Here is an 18,761-nt window from a genome sequence, read left to right as displayed (position 1 = left end):
ATTCTACTCATTTTATTGTCATAATAACTCAATGAAGTATTAAGTAGGTGGCATTGTTAACCCCATTTTACAAATAAGGAACCTGAGATAGAGTGACATGAAGTTCCTTACTCTAGATTACCCAGCTGGTAAGCAATAGAGCTGACGTTCAAATGCAGGTAGTCTGGTCCTTAGTCCATGTCTTCATCCATCGCCTTATACTAACCCTCAATTCTACAGCAAACGATTTAAATATTTTAAGTAAGATCAAAATTAAGATATGTTTGTACCATTAAAAATGTTTTATTATGAAAATATTAAAGCCTGTATAAAAGCAGAAAGAAGAGTATGATGAGCCCTTATGTACCTATCACTCAGCTTCAACAATGATCAATTCATGGCCAATCTTTTTTTTTTTTTTTTTTTTTAATTTACTTTTGGCTGTGTTGGGTCCTCGTTGCTGCGCCTGGGCTTTCTCTAGTTGCGGCGAGCAGGGGCTACTCTTCATTGTGGTGCGCGGGCTTCTCATTGAGGTGGCTTCTCTTGTTGCAGAGCACAGGCTCTAGGCATGCGGGCTTCGGTAGCTGTGGTGCATTTGCTGGCTCTAGGGTGCAGGCTCAGTAGTTGTGGTGCATGGGCTTGGTTGCTCCGTGGCATGTGGGATCTTCCTGGACCAGGGCTCGAACCCGTGTCCCCTGTATTGGCAGGTGGATTCTTAACCACTGCACCACCAGGGAAGCCCTCATGGCCAATCTTTATTGCATCTGTCCCCCATTCACTTCTCCCTTGTTCTTGAAATATATTAAAGTGAATTCTAGAAATCATATATTTTCATCCACAAATATTTCAGAATGCATCTCTAAGAGACAAGGCTCCTTTTTTTTTAAACACCTTTATTGGAGTATAATTGCTTTGAAATGTTGTGCTAGTTTCTGCTTTATAACAAAGTGAATCAGCTATACGTATACATATATCCCCATATCCCCTCCCTTTTGTATCTCCCTCCCACCACCCTTATCCCATCCCTCTAGGTGGTCACAAAGCACCGAGCTGATCTCCCTGTGTTATGTGGCTGCTTCCCACTAGCTATCGATTTTACATTTGGTAGTGTATATATGTCAGTGCCACTCTCACTTTGTTCCAGCTTACCCTTCCCCCTCCCCGTGTCCTCAAGTCCATTCTCTACCTCTGTGTCTTTATTCCTGTCCTGCCCCTAGGTTCTTCAGAACCATTTTTTTTTTTAGATTCCATATATATGTGTTAGCATACAGTATTTGTTCTTCTCTTTCTGACCTACTTCACTCTGTATGACAGACTCTAGGTCCACCCACCTCACTACAAATAACTCAGTTTCATTTCTTTTTATGGCTGAGTAATATTCCATTGTATAAATGGCCACATCTTCTTTGTCCATTCATCTGTCGATGGACACTTAGGTTGCTTCCATGTCCTGGCTATTGTAAATAGTGCTGCAATGAACATTGTGGTACATGACTCTTTTTGAATTATGGTTTTCTCAGGGTATATGTCCAGTAGTGGGATTGCTGGGTCATATGGTAGTTCTATTTTTAGCTTTTTAAGGAACCTCCATACTGTTCTCCGTAGTGGCTATATCAATTTACATTCCCACCAACAGTGCAAGAGGGTTCCCTTTTCTCCACACCCTCTCCAGCATTTGTTGTTTGTAGATTTTCTGATGATGCCCATCCTAACGGGTGTGAGGTGATACCTCATTATAGTTTTGATTTGCATTTCTCTAATAATTAGTGATGCTGAGCAGCTTTTCATGTGCCTCTTGGCCATCATGAAAAAATCTACAAACAATAAATGCTTGAGATGGTGTGGACAAGACTCCTTTTTAAAAGTATAACTACAATATCATCATCACGCAAGAAATGAACAGTAATCCCTTAGTTCGGTCAAATATCCAAGCAGTATTTGAATTTCTCTGATTATCTCAAAAATGTTTTGAGGGATTTTTCCTCCAAATAGGATGCAAATGAGATCATTGCAATTAGTCTCTTTAATCTCTAAGGCCCCGCTCCTCTTTTTTTTTCTTGCAATTTACATGTTGAAGAAATTAGCTCTTTTGTCTTATAAAATTAGATTTTGCTAATTTCATTCTCCATTGTGTCATTTAAAACACTTCTCTGTCTCCTGCATTTCTTATAAATTGGAAGTCACATCTAGAGGTGCAATCTGATTCAGGTTTTGTTTTTTTGGCTCGAATACTTCATAGATGGTGATGTGATAATTCCCTCAGCAAGCACAACTGCTTGGCTATGTCATTTTCTGTAACGTTAGCATCCATTGCCTAATCCATTGTTTTATCAGGGGTTAAAAATTGTGCTAATCTATTATTCGTGCCTCACTTATTATCTGGACTATTTCCATAAGGAAAAATTTGCTCCCATCAACAATTTAGTTACCCTACGTTCTATACAGTATAAATGCTTGATTCCTTTTCCTCTATTCACCAGTTTTCAAAATAATGAGTTATTTCCTAGTTCCTCTAAAGGGACCAGTGAGGTTTTTTCCCTGATAAATTTTAAACATATAGGTTTAAAAATATTGATGTGGGCTTCCCTGGTGGCGCAGTGGTTGAGAATCTGCCTGCCAATGCAGGGGACACAGGTTCGAGCCCTGGTCTGGGAGGATCCCACATGCCGCGGAGCAACTAGGCCCGTGCGCCACAACTACTGAGCCTGCGCTTCTGGAGCCTGTGCTCCACAACAAGAGAGGCCGCGATAGTGACAGGCCCGCTCACCGCGATGAAGAGTGGCCCCCACTTGCTGCAACTAGAGAAAGCCCTCACACAGAAACGAAGACCCAACACAGTCAAAAATAAATAAATAAATAAATAAAACCAAAAAAAAAAAAAAACCCACCAGAAATGGTTCTTTAAAATATATATATATATATAGATAGATAGATAGATAGATAGATGTATTTCAATCCACCACAGTTATTGATTCTCAGATATATTTTCCTTAGGCCAGGGGAACCTCTTCCATTTAGCTCTTGAGTGCTCTTGACAATAACCCTCTAGTGTTTGATAGCTTCCTTGCTTTCCATTATGACAAAATGTTCCAGGATCACTCTGTTCTATGTAATGTTTTTAATGATATCTCTCCATATTATCCTTTTTCTATTTTTCCATGAACTTATCGATGGCTAGGAGGCATGGTTGTTGAGGATTCCTGGCTTTCTCTTGCAGCTTTGACCTTGTTTGCTATGTGACTTGGGCAGGTTGCTTAATGCTCTGTTGCAGTTCCTTCATCTGTAAAATGGGATCATAATAGTTGTACTTACCTCAAGGTGTTGTTACAAGGATAAACTGAGTTAATATACGTAAGTCACTAGAACAATACCCAGAACATAGTAAAAATTCAAGAAATGTTAGTTATTTTATCATTAGGTCTAATAAGACTGCTTTTAGTATACTGTCTTTCTGAATTCTTTTAAGCAAGCCTGATGTAGCTGTGGTCACACTTTATAAGTTTCCTGATGTTCTCCCGTAATATAACAACATAGGCATTCATATCATCTAACAAAGACAAGTTATAAAAACTATGTAAAACTATTATGTGATACATGCCATAATTTACCAACTTACAGGCTCTCTCATAAAGAACAGGTGATTTCCACTTGTTCTCTATTTTAAATAATACAGCTGTGAATATCTTTGTAAATAGAAGTTTTTGTTTTCTGTTTAGCATTTCTTGACTATAATTTTCCAAAAGTGGAATAACCATATCTAACTTACAACCAAATTTATTTCCTGATGGTTTGTACTGATTCATATTTACCTTGAGCTTTTAGCATGGTTTAAAAAATGTTTATAAAATGCCAAATATTTTTCATGTTCTTTTACAAAATCCAATGACAAAAATAAGCCATTTAAGTTAATCAGCTCTATTAAAAAAGAAAGATTGGTATGGTTGCAATCTCTGGGCTGTCCGGCTGGCTAGAGTACTATCAGCCTGGCCTCTTGGGTCAAACCAGTGAGATGGGGGAAATTTGGCTGCCACAGCATTGAATATGGTGAAAAAAACAAAGAAAAAAGAAAGAAAACCAGCACTGTGAGTAATCTAGTAATTGGGCTCTGCCCTCTTCTGAGCTGACTTGAGACCACAGTCATGTGAACCAACCACCAAAAGATGGAAACAGCTCAGCAAGGGTGACTTGGGCTTGACAAGTATACAGCGTGTTGGGTGGGAAACCAGCTTAGCTCTTACAGGGCCTGCTGCCTACTCTCTGGCTTGGCTGAGGGCACAGAGGGGGCTGAAATCTGACCCACCACTGGCTCAGGCTGTGGGCCCTACACAGATATCACACTTGCAGAAGGGGCCTCCCAGAGGGGCAGCTTTTGCAATTTATCCACCCACAAGAGGTGTCACTTTTGAATTCACACTAAGGCTTTGCATGTGCCAGGTGTGACCCTGATAATCCTTCCCAGTTAGGAGCCTTAAACTTGACAGAGAGGGAGCAGGAGAGTGCCTAACTGTTGCTTCTCCACATCAGCTCCTTGTGGAGCTTTCCCATCCCTCCACCTGTAAAATCTGCTTCATGGATTTTGGAGACCTGTGTTAAAATGTCAGATGACTGGTCCCCCAAGGCTGGGGACCCCGTGTGCCTTACCCAAGCCACTCCTGAACCCTACAAAAGCTCCCTTCTAAATTGCTACCCCATCTTCATTTAGCTGACCTTGTAGCCTAATGGTTAAGCCACAGACACTGAATGAGAAAGACAGAGATTTGAATTCTGACTTCACTGATAGTATCTGTGTGATTTCACATCCCTCCTCACCTGCAGATTCAGAGTAAATCACCTACGTTCTACCTTGCAGGGCTGTTGTGAGGATTAAATGAGATACTACATATAATGTGCCTGGCCTGTTTTAAGTGTTCCATAAATGTGAACTCTCACTGTTATTGTGTGTTTGGGCCATCTTTCCTCCCCCATACCTCCCCTGGCCCAATTTTTGGTATAAGGTGATTTCTTCCCCTTGCAATGGGAAGGGTTTTGCTTACTGTGTCATGCAGTCTTGGTTCTGGCGTTTGCATGCTCAGTGTAGCAGGAATAGAAAAAAAAGTGCTCACTGCTGAAATGCACAGAATGTTTGCTACCTTCATTAGCTCTTCCTTTCCTATTCCCCCAAGTGGAATTCTGTGTGTCTCCTTAGGCCTCCAGTGCTACTAGTGTGCACCCACCTCTTTCCAGTCAAGAAAAATGAATAAGTCAAAAAGATGAAATGTTCCTGTCAGCACTCACTCAGGTAAATTGGTTCTCAATATTTGAAAAGAGCTCTGGCTCCTTTCTGTGCCAGAGCTCTGGCTTAAGTGCTTCCACTCCTCTGGCAAAAGCAAAAGGTGCATAGCCCCACCCAGCTTTGGGGAGATCCCTCCCTCCCATCATCTGTTTAAAATTTAAATATTACTATAAGCCAAAGAAAGCTTTGAACTTTCCCACCGCTCCTCTCTTGGCTTCTCTTATAGAAGAAGGTAGAAGATTAAATGTCAGCCAAAGTGTCCTCCCTTTCCAAGAGAAAATTCTAGATTCAAGACTTGTGAGGGTGGAAGGACAGAGGCCTGGAGTTGGAAGACTGAGTTCCAGTCCTGGTTCTGGCTTTCATAAGCTCTGTGAGCTTGGGCTAGACCTTTTGTCTTCTGGAGAAAAGTAGGCGTGAGCATGGGGCCGTGACTATGTACTGCCTATGAAGTGGCTTTGCCAAACAATGAAATGTGAATCTAATCAAACCTCTAGACCTAACTCTCAGTTTACAGGAAATACAGAGAATGGAGGAACATGTTAAATGATAACACAGGGATATAATCAGCAAAATCCAAAATGTCAGAAATTTTACAGGGCTGATGACTCCATCTCTTCAACAAATGAATGGCAGTGGGGAGGGTACCTTATGTATCAACCAAATGCAATGTGGGGACTTTTTTAAAAAAACCGAGGTATAGTTGACTTACAATATTGTAAGTTTCAGGTGTACAACACAGTGATTCACAATGTTTAAAGGTTGTTTATAGTTAACATAAAATATTGGCTATACCCCCTGTGTTGTACAATATATCCTTGTAGCTTATTTATTTTATACACAGTAGTTTGTACCTCTTAAACCCCTACCCCTATTTTGCCCCTTCCCACTTCCCTCTTCCCACTGGTAACCGCTAGGTTGTTGTCTATATCTGCAAGTATGTTTCTTTTTTGTTATACTCACTAGCTTGTTTTGGTTTTTAGATTCCACACATAAGTGTATCATACAGTATTTGACCTTCTCTCTCTTATTTCACTAAACATAATATTCTCCAAGTCCATCCATGTTGTCCATCCATGTTGTTGCAAATGGCAAAATTTCATTCTTTTTTATAGCTGAGTAGTATTCCACTGTATATGTATACCACCTCTTCCTTATCCATTCTTCTGTTGATGAACACTTAGGTTACTTCTGTATCTTGGCAATTGTAAATAATGCTGCTATGAACATTGGGGTGTATGTATCTTTTCGAGTTAGTGTTTTCATTTTCTTCAGATATATACCCAGGAGTGGAGTTGCTGGATCATATGGTAGTTCTATTTTTAATGTGGGGACTACTTTTTATTCCAATTCAAATAAACTAACTGTAAAAATACATTTATGGGATAGTCTGAGATATCCGAACAATGTTAGGATATTTGATGATATTAAGAAATTATTGTTATTTTCTTTAGATAGAACACTAGTATTATGGCTAGGTTAAGAAAGTCCTTTTTTTCTTGGGGATAGCTATTAAGGTATGTACAGATACTAACAGGCTGATATGATACAGAAATAATATGTATGAGATTCAAAATAATCGAGTAGTGGAAGAGTGGATGGGGGATAGATGAGGAAACAAGATCTGTCTTGTTTTGATGATTATTGCAACTGGTCAATGGATTTATGGGGGTCCATTATAACATTCTCTCTAACTTTGTGTATGTTTGGAATGGTCCATCATAAAATGTTAAAGAGTACAAAAGAATGTGGGCTTTGGAGAAGGGAGACTGCCTTGATCTACCTTTTATTGGGCCAATTAACCTTTGATTCAGTTTCCCAATGAAGAAAAATATAGCACCTGCATCATAGGACTGTTGCAGGCACAAGGAAAGCACTTAGCACAATACCTGGCACATATTAAGTGCCCAATCAATTATTGGGCATTATTAATAATATACAAGAGGTTGGACTCATTAATCTCTATTGTTCTTCCCACCATAGAAATCTAGGGTATCTGATTCCAGCCTGTTTCCATCACACCTTAGCCCTCTTTATTTTCTCTACTATTCCATGTTCTCCTTTCTGGAAACTCTAACTTCCTCTAATGTTCACTTCTCTTTGCCTGGGGCATCTGGACACTTTACCTGGGTGGCCAGGTGTCAGTTCCACAAGGCGTGTTGGACTGATTCCTGGATTGGCAGGTGCAGGTTTCTGATTTCCTCACCTGCTCACTCACTATCTGGCTCTTTTTCTGGTAGCTTCCTGTCACCTGAGCTCAAAGCTTTAGGAGGAAGGTGGAAACTCAGAGTGGAGAAGTGGGAGAAGGAAGCAGTTACATCCTGACTCCACCCATCCTCAGCCTCCCCTGACCGACAGGGGAGTGGGTCAGGGCCAGAACGGGAGGTTCCTGGTGGCTCTCTGTCACCCAGCAGTGTGGACGGGGTGAGTGATTGGACTTCTCTGCACCTCAGTCTTCTCATTTGTAACGTGGGGAAAATAATACCATGTTTTTGTTGATATACAGCTATGACTGACAGTGCCGACTCCAGAGCTGGACTGCCAGGTCTAAAATGCCAGCTCTGCCTTGTGTTAACTGTGTGATCCTGGACCTCTCTGGGACTCAGTTTCCTTACTGGTAAAATGGGAACTATAATAGCACTGACCTCATAGGATTGTTAGGCGGATGAAATTGAGCATCACCTGGCACACAGATGGCACTCAGGGAACGTTGGCTGTTGGCACTACCCTCCCCTTTGCCATCATCTTGTACAGTGCACGTCGAGAGCTCACTCTCAAGGCTGGCGTCTCACTCAGGCCTTCCGTCGGCCCCACTGAATTCCCATGCCAGCCCTGTGGTCCACCCACCAGGAGTTGGGGCCAGTGCAGAATCTGGTGGATGTCACAGGCTGGGGTCATGCAAGGAGAAGTCCTGCGTTACCCCTTCCCCATTTCAGATCTTTCCTTCCTTCCCCACAAGGCAATGTTGCAGTAAAATACTTCCAAAGAAGGACCTGGCGTGGGATGGAACAGGGGAGGAGAAAGGAAGGGGAGCAAGAGCCTCCGGGGTGTCACATTTTGTGTGTGAAGTAAGGGACCTCTCCCAGGAAGACCAGAGATGGAGGTTCAGCCAGGAACATCCCCGCTTCTCCCCAGCCCTGCCACAGAAAACTAATCACCCCGCCCTGGCTGCACCCGAGTCCTCCTATAGGCACCTAGAGGCCACGAGCCTGCGTGCCAGGTGAGGCGCCCACTGTTTCGTGCCCGGAGCTGTTAGTTACTCCCCTCTTTGGAGTGGCAGCTTCATGCCTCGGGGCTTCTGGCTCTGAATCATTACTCAGCGTTGGATGGAGCCCAAGAAACGTGGAAAACAAGGATGGAACCCAAGAAATGTGGAAAATAAGAATGACAGGAAGCAATAAGAATCACAAAGTCCTAAAGAAAATAGACCATTGGTCTGAGCCTGGGAAAGGGGTTTGCCATTGGCACCCATGGGCTGGCAGTCACTCTGTTCTAAATATCACCTCTCAGAATCGCAGGGTGCAACATTGGGTAACTGAGCTCTAAGGCATCAGATCTGCTTCCTGACTTGAGACCCTACGCTGATAAATAGACATGTCTACCTACCCTCAGCCCTCACAAACCCCTAGACCATGGAGTTGCAGGCAGGGAAACTTGTAAGGACAATCAGTCCTTGTGTTCCCTCCTCTGGGTGTTGAGAAAGATCTGGAACGGAATTAGCTTTGTGGGGATTTCCAGGTGCCGAATCCCTCAAGCATGTTTGAACCGAGCTTGGCGGCTTTCGCCTGCCTGACAAGGGGCGGGCCAAGCCACACCTGGTCCCGCCAAGTCATGGGTCCAAAGTGTTTGTCACAGCGTCTCAGCAAGATGTCAGGCCAGATTTAACAGGAACAAAAATAAAGTGATTAATAACCACATCACTAAAAGCCCAGCTCTAGAGAGTGATGTACCTTTGAGCTCAGTATATCTTCCAAATGGTAGGTAAAGAAGAATCTGCCTTCTGAGTAAAAGGAGCATGTGATTTTGCACAATTTGGGCATCAGGATCTCAACTTCAGCGGTCAATTGTGTGTACTGCGGGGAGACAGTGGTGAAGGAGCTTGGTTTATAGCATAGTAGTTGGAGAGATTTTTTTTTTTCCTGCATTGGACTTTATAAAGACAAAGAAAGGATTTGTTGAAAACGACAGGACCCACTCTCCAAAATGAGACCATGTTAGTTTTAGTATACATTAAGTATATACTCAACCAATTATAAAGTAGAGGGTTTTAAACCGCCTCCTACTTCCCAAAATATGCCTAATTAATACAACACTTCCACAGACTCTGTGTGGCTTTGTTCTCAATACCGGAATAGGGGTGTGAGGCCGGCACTCCTAGAAATGGGAAGGACACTTGTGAATCTGAAAAGGAATGAAAAGATGCTCATCACTAATCATCAGGACAATGCAAATCAAAACTCAATGAGATACCACTTCACACCAATCAAGATGGCTACTATCGAAAACACAGAAAATAATAAGCAAGGATATGGAAAAAGTGGAACCCTTGTGCACTGGTGGTGGGAATGTAAAATGATACAGCTGCTGTGAAAACAGTATGGTGGTTCTTCAAAAAATTAAAAATAAAACTATGAAGTGACCTACTTCTGGGTATATATTCAAACGCATTAAAGCAGAGTATTGAAGAGAGATTTGTCCACCCATGTTTAACAATAGTTAAAACATGGAAGCAACCCAAGTGTCCACCAATGAATATATGGATAAGTAAAATGTGATATGTACACACACAATGGAATATTATTCAGCCTTGAAAAGGAAGGAAATTCTGCAATATGCCACAACACGGGTGAATCTTGAGGACAATATACTAGGTGAGATAAGCCAGTCACAAAAAGACAAATACCGTATAATTTCACTTATGTGAGGAACTTAGAGTACTCAAAATCACAGTGACAGAAAGTAGTATGGTGATTGCCAGGGGCTGGGGGAAGGGGCGAATGGGGAATTATTGCTTAATGGGTCTGGAGTTTGAGTTTTACAAAATGAAGAGTTCTGGAGATGGAAGGTGTTGATTGTGTACAACAATATGAATGTATTTAATACCCCTGAGCTGTACACTTATAAATGGTTAAGATGGTAAATTTTATAAGTGTAAATACCATGAGAATAGAAAATGTAGAATGTGATTTTTCAAATGCCTCACATTCAACATCAGAAAGCTTTATTAAGAGCCATACAAAATAATAATAATAATGATAATAATTACAACAACGACCCTGGAAAATCTTGGTTTTTGGTATTTTCAGTTAAAAGGGTAAAAAGTATTAACAGTGTGTTATTACTAATGTCCATGGTAAGCTGCAAGTTTTAATTTAAATAAATTCTTTAAACATTAAAAAAAATAAAAATATGTTGGGGTCCTAACCCCCAGTACCTTGCAGAGGCCCGCATCTGATTCTGGTTAAGGGAGGGACCTAGGTTTCCCCAACCCAGTTGAAACCTCTGGTTTCTCAGTTACACTAGAGTTATTTGCAGATCCCTAGGATTCCCAGGCAAGAGGGAGATGGTTTAGCAAAGCCCACCACCATGTCCAGAAAACCAATTCAAAATGCACTAGATGCTCTCTTCTTTGTGGGACTGCAAATAAATAAGAATATGTTTTTGTACTTATCTGTATTTTCCTAAAGAAACAGACATAGGTTTAAAAAAAAATAAAAATGCTTACCAGTGAAGGAGAGAAGTGGAGGAAAGAGATGAAGGGGAAAGAGGTGGCAGCAAGATTTCTCAGGTGCACAAGCCTTTAGAATTGTGACTTTTCAATCACGTAAATGAATTCCCCCATTTATTAAAAATGAAATTTTAATTTTAGAAAATGTACTGTCTATTGAAAAGGGCCTCTGGGTCCCTTTGCAAATGATACACACCCTATGTAATCTATAAAAAGTTACCTTACTTTAAATGCTTATGTTACCCTCTGTTTAAAAATGGTGACCATTTATTTGTTTTTTGGCATAAACAAGAGCCTATAGAACCTGTTGGTGGTAATGCCAGAATGGGCATTAAACACGAGTAGGATTTGGAAGGCCTTGATCTCTTAGTCTGGGCTTCACAGGGTACCAGTTGAGTGGCCTTGGACAAATTACTTTTCCTCTACGTGCCTCACCTCTTGATTGTAACACCAGCTAATTCCATCACTTCACCATGCTCCCAGAGTGGTTATGAAGCCCAAACGTGAAAATCCTTTGAAACCATCATTATCATCATCCCGACAGTAGTTTCCAATCGTGCACGTACAACTGGAGGCCAAGGTACAGTTGGAGGTCACTGCAAAACATACAAAGCTTACCATGAGACGCAGTACAATCTTTAGAATACTTATTTGTCACTATGGCACTGTCCTTAGGCTGGAGTCACTTAAAGGATGGACATGGGTCTCCTCACTTTCTGAATCTCACTTGCACCAAGCGTTTTGCTGAGGGATCGTTTAATTTAAAAAGAGTGGGGAAAGGAAGCAGAAAGTAGTCTTTTCATCTCGGCCAGAAGAGCAACTGGTTCTGCAAACAAATGACAAGTTTTAGGAATGCCTGGTGCTGACTTAAAATCCTTAGGCTTCAAATCCTCTCCCTTCTTTACCCTAAAAACACAAAATTAAGGAAGAGGCAAGAAAGGTGGTAAGATTTTTGAAGGGAGGTTTCGAGAATAAAACAGGAAAAACAAGAAAATAAACAGTGCAATGTGTCCTGACAAGTTATTATGTTTCCCTTTAGGGTTTCTTTTTTTTTCCTCCTAGAAAAATATGCAAGATTTTGTCTCTTCTTAACAAAAATTTGGAAGGAAAGTTGGACCTAAACCCGAACACTGTAAAACTTCTTTGTGCGGCCGGCAGGGAAGTGCTTTTCTTACATTCCCTCCGGAAGCCAACCTACAATGTGGCAAAGTTTGTTAGGCCAGGAAGGGAGGAGTCATCCAAGAGCAGGCAGGGCGGCTCCCGGGCGCGGGCGGGGGCGGGGCCCCAGCTGCCGGCGCTCGCTCCCCGCCCCCGCCCCCCGCCCCCCAGGAAAAGGAGGAGAGACCTACATTTAAACAGGCAGGAGCCTACCGACTACAGAGAGATCCAAAAATGCCCGGCGACAATTCCCATTTGTGAGGTCAAATCAAGGTCAAAAGAATTACCTAATGATCTCTGAAAACCCCCTAATTTAGGGGGTCGAACCAGGCTGGTAACGCCCCCAAATCATGAACTAAATCTAGCTTGATCTTTACAACGTAACCTAGGACTTTTTTTTTTTTTCTTTTACTTGAGCCAGTTTTTCTGGTGGCATTTCTGTTACTTCCTGTTGTGACTGAGGTTCCTTATCCTACTTCCTTTTGGGGGGTTTAAATTGCCTCCACTACTATTTCCTCTCAAATGTATGGGAAAAGGAGGCGTGTGTGTGTGTGTGTGTGTGTGTGTATTGGATTTGAAGGGGAAAAAATGACAACTCATTAAATTTTTATGTTATAAAACACTTTTCTCATACATTCACATTCTGTCATTCACTTTCCATAACACTAGGAGATGAGTCATAATATTATGCCCAAATTACAGATAAAGTAACTGAGACTTAAAATGGTTAAAGTGCGCAAGGTCACTCATCAAATAAAGGAGCAAAACCTGAATGTGAGTCCCCGATTCTGAATCCAAGTCTAAAGCTCTTCATTTATTTAACTCTTGGGGGGAAGCCTACATTTAATTTGTTTGGCAACATTCTATTTAGGGAGGATTTACTGAATATTTATTCAGTCTTTTTTTATAGATATTACTGTTTTATTTATGATTATTCTTCAATTTATAGGCCCACACCTACATTTTATTCAGTCTTTATTACAGAGTTTATTCTTGAAATGTAAATAAAAGACTGAGCTTGGGCCCTTCACCACAGCAATGGAAGAATTCTTATGGATCTACTGTTCCATTTTTTGGCAATTCCTCTGCAGTCTTCCCACACGGCTCTTCCAGGGCCAGGCTGGGGCGTTCCTGGGTCTCCTGGAGCCAGGGGTGCGTTGCCAGCATCAGGCAGTAGGGGGAGCATGTATGCCAGAGGAGGAAGCCGCGAGACTCAGGCAGGAAATGTCTGAGACCGTGTCCTTAACGGGCCTGAGTTGGAAAAGTTGTTTTGTGTGTGTGTGTGTGTGTGTGTGTGTGTGTGTGTGTGCAGCCTTCTCTTCAAAGATCTGTGCCTACTGACTTGTAGGGAAGGAAAAACCAGCCTCAGGGAGTTGCAGAACAAAGTCACCTATATGCCTACTGTGTGAAAGGAACTAAAAGCTTCCACATTGCCACTGAGAAAGGACCCCAAGCTCTGGGCCTCCGCAGGTCTGAGAAGGCCCTGAAAGCTGTGCCTCTGTGTGGAGGGAGAAGACACGGAGGCCCAGACAATGAGCTACCTTGGGTCCAAAACCTGTGTGAGAGAACAGGAATTTATACAGTTGGTAGCAAGAGAATTAGAATGTACACTGTGAGAAGGGAGGGATGTGGTTTTTTAACTGCATCTCTGTCTTCCAGAACAGTGCAGGTGGACACTTGGCCTTCAGGTACCTTCAAGGAGGCACTCACATGGACAGAGCCTATTAACTTATGGTGCGCTTTGACAAGGGCTTTGAAGTCAGATGGAAAAGAAACAATACCTTTGGCACTGCATGGCCTGAAGCCCAGAGTGAGACTGGGGAAGAGTTCTGAGGCATGCACTCGTTCTGGAATAACTGAGTGCTGACAAGTCACTTTTACTCTGGGGTGCAGCATTCTCTCACTTTTTTCCCTTTCTTGACCCAAACTGTAATTTCTTAACCTGGGAAAGAAAAGCTGCAGCAAGGGAAGAGGGCTGGCTGGCAACAATTTCCTTCCTAGTAAAAGAGAGAAGAAGCAAAAAGTTGACGTTTGCCTATACTTTGGATTTGTATATAGATTGTAAGTGATATTCTCTTGTTAATGGTGTGAATTTACAGGTAAACATTGTTTTGGCCTTGGTTCCAAATACACGTGAAATTTCACTCTAATGCACATGCTCCTGTTATTTATTTATTTATTTTTGGTTTAAAATGTTGATATCCCAGGGTATTTTTCTAGACCAGTAGAAAAGACTTAACCAAAGTTTCCTCTAAAATTACCATGCAAACACTTCTGCCTTCCTGCTATTCCAGAGGAAAACCTCCATGCATTGTGAATGTTTAAAAGATGTAGTCAGGAAAGCCAAGGTGGAAATGGTCAAAATGGTGAATTGATGGCAATCGTGTTCTTTGGATTTTCATTCTTGTCAGGGTTTCCCCTAATACAGAATGATACTTATGTATCCCCAATATAAAATGGTACCTGCATGTTGAGTTGGCATATTATAAGAAACTTAGTGATCTTCTGGAATATTCCTCATTTCTCACAGCCCATCAAAAATATTTTACTTTACATTTGCCAACACTCTAATGTGAGTAATTCATATTTTTATTCACCCTGAGTGGAGTTCCCTCTATGTGCTAGGCATAGGAAACAAAGTTGAAGACCCACCCTCGAATAACTCAGCCTGGTAAGCAAGACCTTACCTTCTGTTGTATGTGGGTTTATATCTGGAAGTGACAGGAAAAGGAAGAAAGGTTTAATTCATCTGGATGAGTTGGTACTTGTTGGGGTCAAGAGCCCAGGCACTGGATACAGGATGCTAGGATTAAATTCTGGCTTCACCATTTTCTAGCTGTATGGCTGGGGCAAGTTTCTGAACCTATCTGAGCCCCAGTTTCAACATCTATATAATATGGGAAGAATAATGGGACCCACATGATGGATTTTTTTTTCCTCTGAGGATTCCATGGGCTGTACCATAGCGAGCACTCAATGTGCGTGGGCGATGGTGATGGTGGTGGGGCAGGTGGAGTGAGAATGAGGGCAAGGAGATGCAGAAGGCGTCACCAAGACCATAGGGTCAGGAACTCAGTGGGTAAAGGAGGAAAATGTGAAAAAGTGAAGAGCATTCCATTTGGGGCCCCGTGCTGTGTTTTAACAAGCCTGCAGGTGATTCTGAGACACAATGAAGTTCAAGAACTACTGAGCTGTGGTAGGCTGTGGATTTCAAGTAAGGGAATGCCATGCTTGGATTTTCATTTTTGGAGAGAACACATTGGTGGCTGTAGGAAGGATGGGTTAGAGGCAGGAGACAGGAGACAAGGACAATGGGTTAGGAGTCTACTGAGTCCAAGTGAGGGAGGATGGGGACTCGAGCCTGGGTCACAGTGGTGGGAATATGCAGAAAGAGAAAGATGCACAGAATGTGACAGCGGTGAAACAATGGTAGTGGTAGAGGGGGTACTTAGAAGACACTAAAGTGTAGAATCGACCAGGTTTAATAATTGGATTTAGGGGTGGGGAAGCGGAGGATGAGTCCAGGGAGAGTGAACATAGGACTGTGGGCACCAGTGACTAAATGGTGCCTCTGCCCTCTTGCTGAGACCTCTCATTTGCCCCTCCCTTTACCTCCTTCATGGCTGCCAAGGTGACTGACAGCACAGATCGGCATCCTTGCAGGAGGTCTGGTTCTCCTCTGGAATGCACTGCTCTCTCCAGCCACAGCCATCACCTCCCCCAGGGCCCCCCAGGGCCAAGGGAGTCATTCCACCAGCCAGTGGTTACTGCCACATAGGCCGATGAGTCACCCTCCCAGAACAGCTGGTGGCCTACATACTTCTCTTGTCCACAGCTGGGGAGCACTTTCAGGACCTGCCCCTAACCCCCCCCCAAAAAAAACATTTTGCCCTACCCTTCAGGGAAAGCTCCTCTGGCAGAGACAGTCATCCACACATCTCCAGGATGGGAGGATCTCTAGTTCAAAATTATACTCAGATTGCTGCTCTGTCTACATTTTAACTCAGATTATTAACTCATTATTACTTTATTATTGCCACATCTCAGGTAGAAAGATTGAAGGAAGGAAGGCAGCAACGGCTCCTGTTCAGAGTGATACATCTTTCCTTTAAAGTCATGTTTCTCAAAGTGTGGTCCACGGACCACCCCCTGCACTTGAAGTTTGGGTAGAAATGCAGATTCCTGAGTCCTACCCTAGCCCTACTGAGTCACTGGGGGATTGGGGGGGGGTGGAGTTAGAAACCAGGGAATTTATATTGTTAATAAGCATCCCTCATGAGTCTTCAATTACCTGAAAAGTGATAGTGGTGGCATGAGAATTCCTTTTGTAATATTTCTGACCCGCCATGCAGCTGGAATGACCTCACAGTCCCGTGGGCCTTTCTAGCTTGCTTGAAGGAAGGCAGGGCCTCACGTCCTGGGGGAGGACACTCATTCTAGAGCTACCAGCTCAGGGCTCTTGCTGTTCAGTTCATCCCCTTGAGGCATTGGAGGCAGCATGCAAATAACGCACATGCACATGAAAACAAGTCCAACCTATCTGTTTAAAAAGACATGCATTCTCATATTCAAAACAATAGTGATGGCTTACATTGCAATATTCCTCTTTCAAAAGACAAATTTGATGTGCTCCCAAACTCCAAATAGTAGTATTGACTTATCACCCATAAAACATATTTTTAAATCATTTTACTTGGTTAGAGTAATGAATTTCTCCTAAATGAAGTCCTCTCTCACATTTTCCCCCTATTCCCCACGACTGACCAAGGTCAGCCAAGCAATCTGTGCTGCTGGACCTAAGTTGGATGCTTAGGTGCAAAGGTAACTGAGCCCCTGATGACATCACAGGAAGGTACCATCGTCCATGTGCTTTGAACTCTGAGGAACATAGATGCGCAATAGGCATGTAGGTTCAAAAAGGATTCCGAAAAAGAAATTAGTTAGAGGGCTCTGGATAATTGGGTTTGGTTTCCTTGCTCAGCAAGTATTCACGGAGGCAAATATTCATTGAGTTAAGGGCTGAGAGGATATAAGGTGGAAAAGGCACAAGCCACACCCTCGCAGAGCATAAAGTAAGGCTGGTAAGATTAGATACACATTTCAAAATTCAACACCAATGCAAAGCAGTAAATGTTAACGAGTGACTGGACATCAAATGCTGGCACTGTTCAGGGCAGAGGGAGAGAGATCATCCAGGGCTGGAAGTCAAGAAGGACTTAAAGCTGCCCGGAAAATTTGTGGAAGATACGGAGGGACAGAAAGAAGTGATGGAGCTGTAGGTAGAGAGCAAGTGAACAAAAGGCACAGTGTTCATAAAAGTCCGTACTGCGGACAGTTAGTAAATGGCTCTGGATGAAGTCTGGGGCTATGGTTGGGAATGGTAAGAGATGAAGTCCAGGCTTCATTTCTAAACATTTACCAGATACTTATAATGTGTCAGGCAGTATGTTCAGAACTTGACTGACATCTTGTTTAAGTCTTACAAGTACACCAAGGAGTTGGTATTATCCCAGGTTCCGTTTTAATACGAAAAGACTGGGGCTCAGAGAGGCTCGTAACTAGCCCAAAGTCACACAGCAAGTGGATGGAGGAGCCAGGATGCAAGCCCAGGTCTACTTATGTCCAATGTCTGTGTGGTTCATGGGGGTTCTTTCTGTCCTTTTCCCCCTTCTCCAGATCATAGTGCTGCTTGCGGGAGAGGCTTAGCAGTGGGGATAAAGTGAGGCCAGGAAGTTGGGTGCTCCCTCCTGGCTGGTGACCCATAGCCTCTGCCTGGCAAAAGCTGTGTTTCTTGTCCCACCCACATGGTCTTGGGAGTGGTGCCAAGGCCAGGGAGGGGTAAGCCAATACTCCCTCTTTGGCCCTCTTGGTGCATCTGCTTCATGTGTATATTTTTGAGAACCTTGATATGTATTTCCTAAAAAGCAAATAAATGACAATAAGATCTTACCTACTCTATGCTAATCACTCTGCACACTCTACAGCTCTAGTTAGATTTTAGTTCAATGGTAACTGAAGCCTCCCTCCAAATGAACTTTTTTTCAAAAGTTAGTTCATTCCTCTTTCATAATGAATCCCGGAGTAGGCACTTAAGGGCTGGCTGTATGATGACTCCCTCCAACTTTACAGGAATCCAGGCTTCTTTCTTCTTGTTCTTCCACCATGGTTAGTGTGCTGCCTCCTGGACCAAGAGGGCTGCTTGAGCTCTGCCATCACTTCCACATTCTAAGCAGCACAAAAGGAAGAGGATAAGAAGGCATTTGTTTTTCAGTTTAAGGACCTTCCCTAGAAGTTGACCATGTCTCCATATGTAACTCAATGGCCAGAATTTAGTCAAATGGAACAACTAACTGCAGGAACACTCAGAGATGCAGTCTTTATTTCAGACGGCCATGTGTCCAGGTAAAAATCCATTACCTGGATTTTTTTCTAAAATTCCATTAGAAAAAAAGGAGGGAATGGACATTATAGGTGGACATGTAGCAGCCTCTGCCACAATCCTGTTAACTTACTTGATCTTTATTATCACACAGTCCTGTGAGGTGGTTATGATTATCATCCTCATTTTATAGATGAGGAAATCAAGGCTCAGAGAGGTTAACTTGTGTAAGGCTATTAATGAAGGAG

This window comes from Mesoplodon bidens (genome assembly GCF_964165515.1).
Source record: "Mesoplodon bidens genome assembly, chromosome: 1".
NCBI lineage: Eukaryota > Metazoa > Chordata > Mammalia > Artiodactyla > Ziphiidae > Mesoplodon > Mesoplodon bidens.
This window is presented reverse-complemented; position numbering follows the sequence as displayed.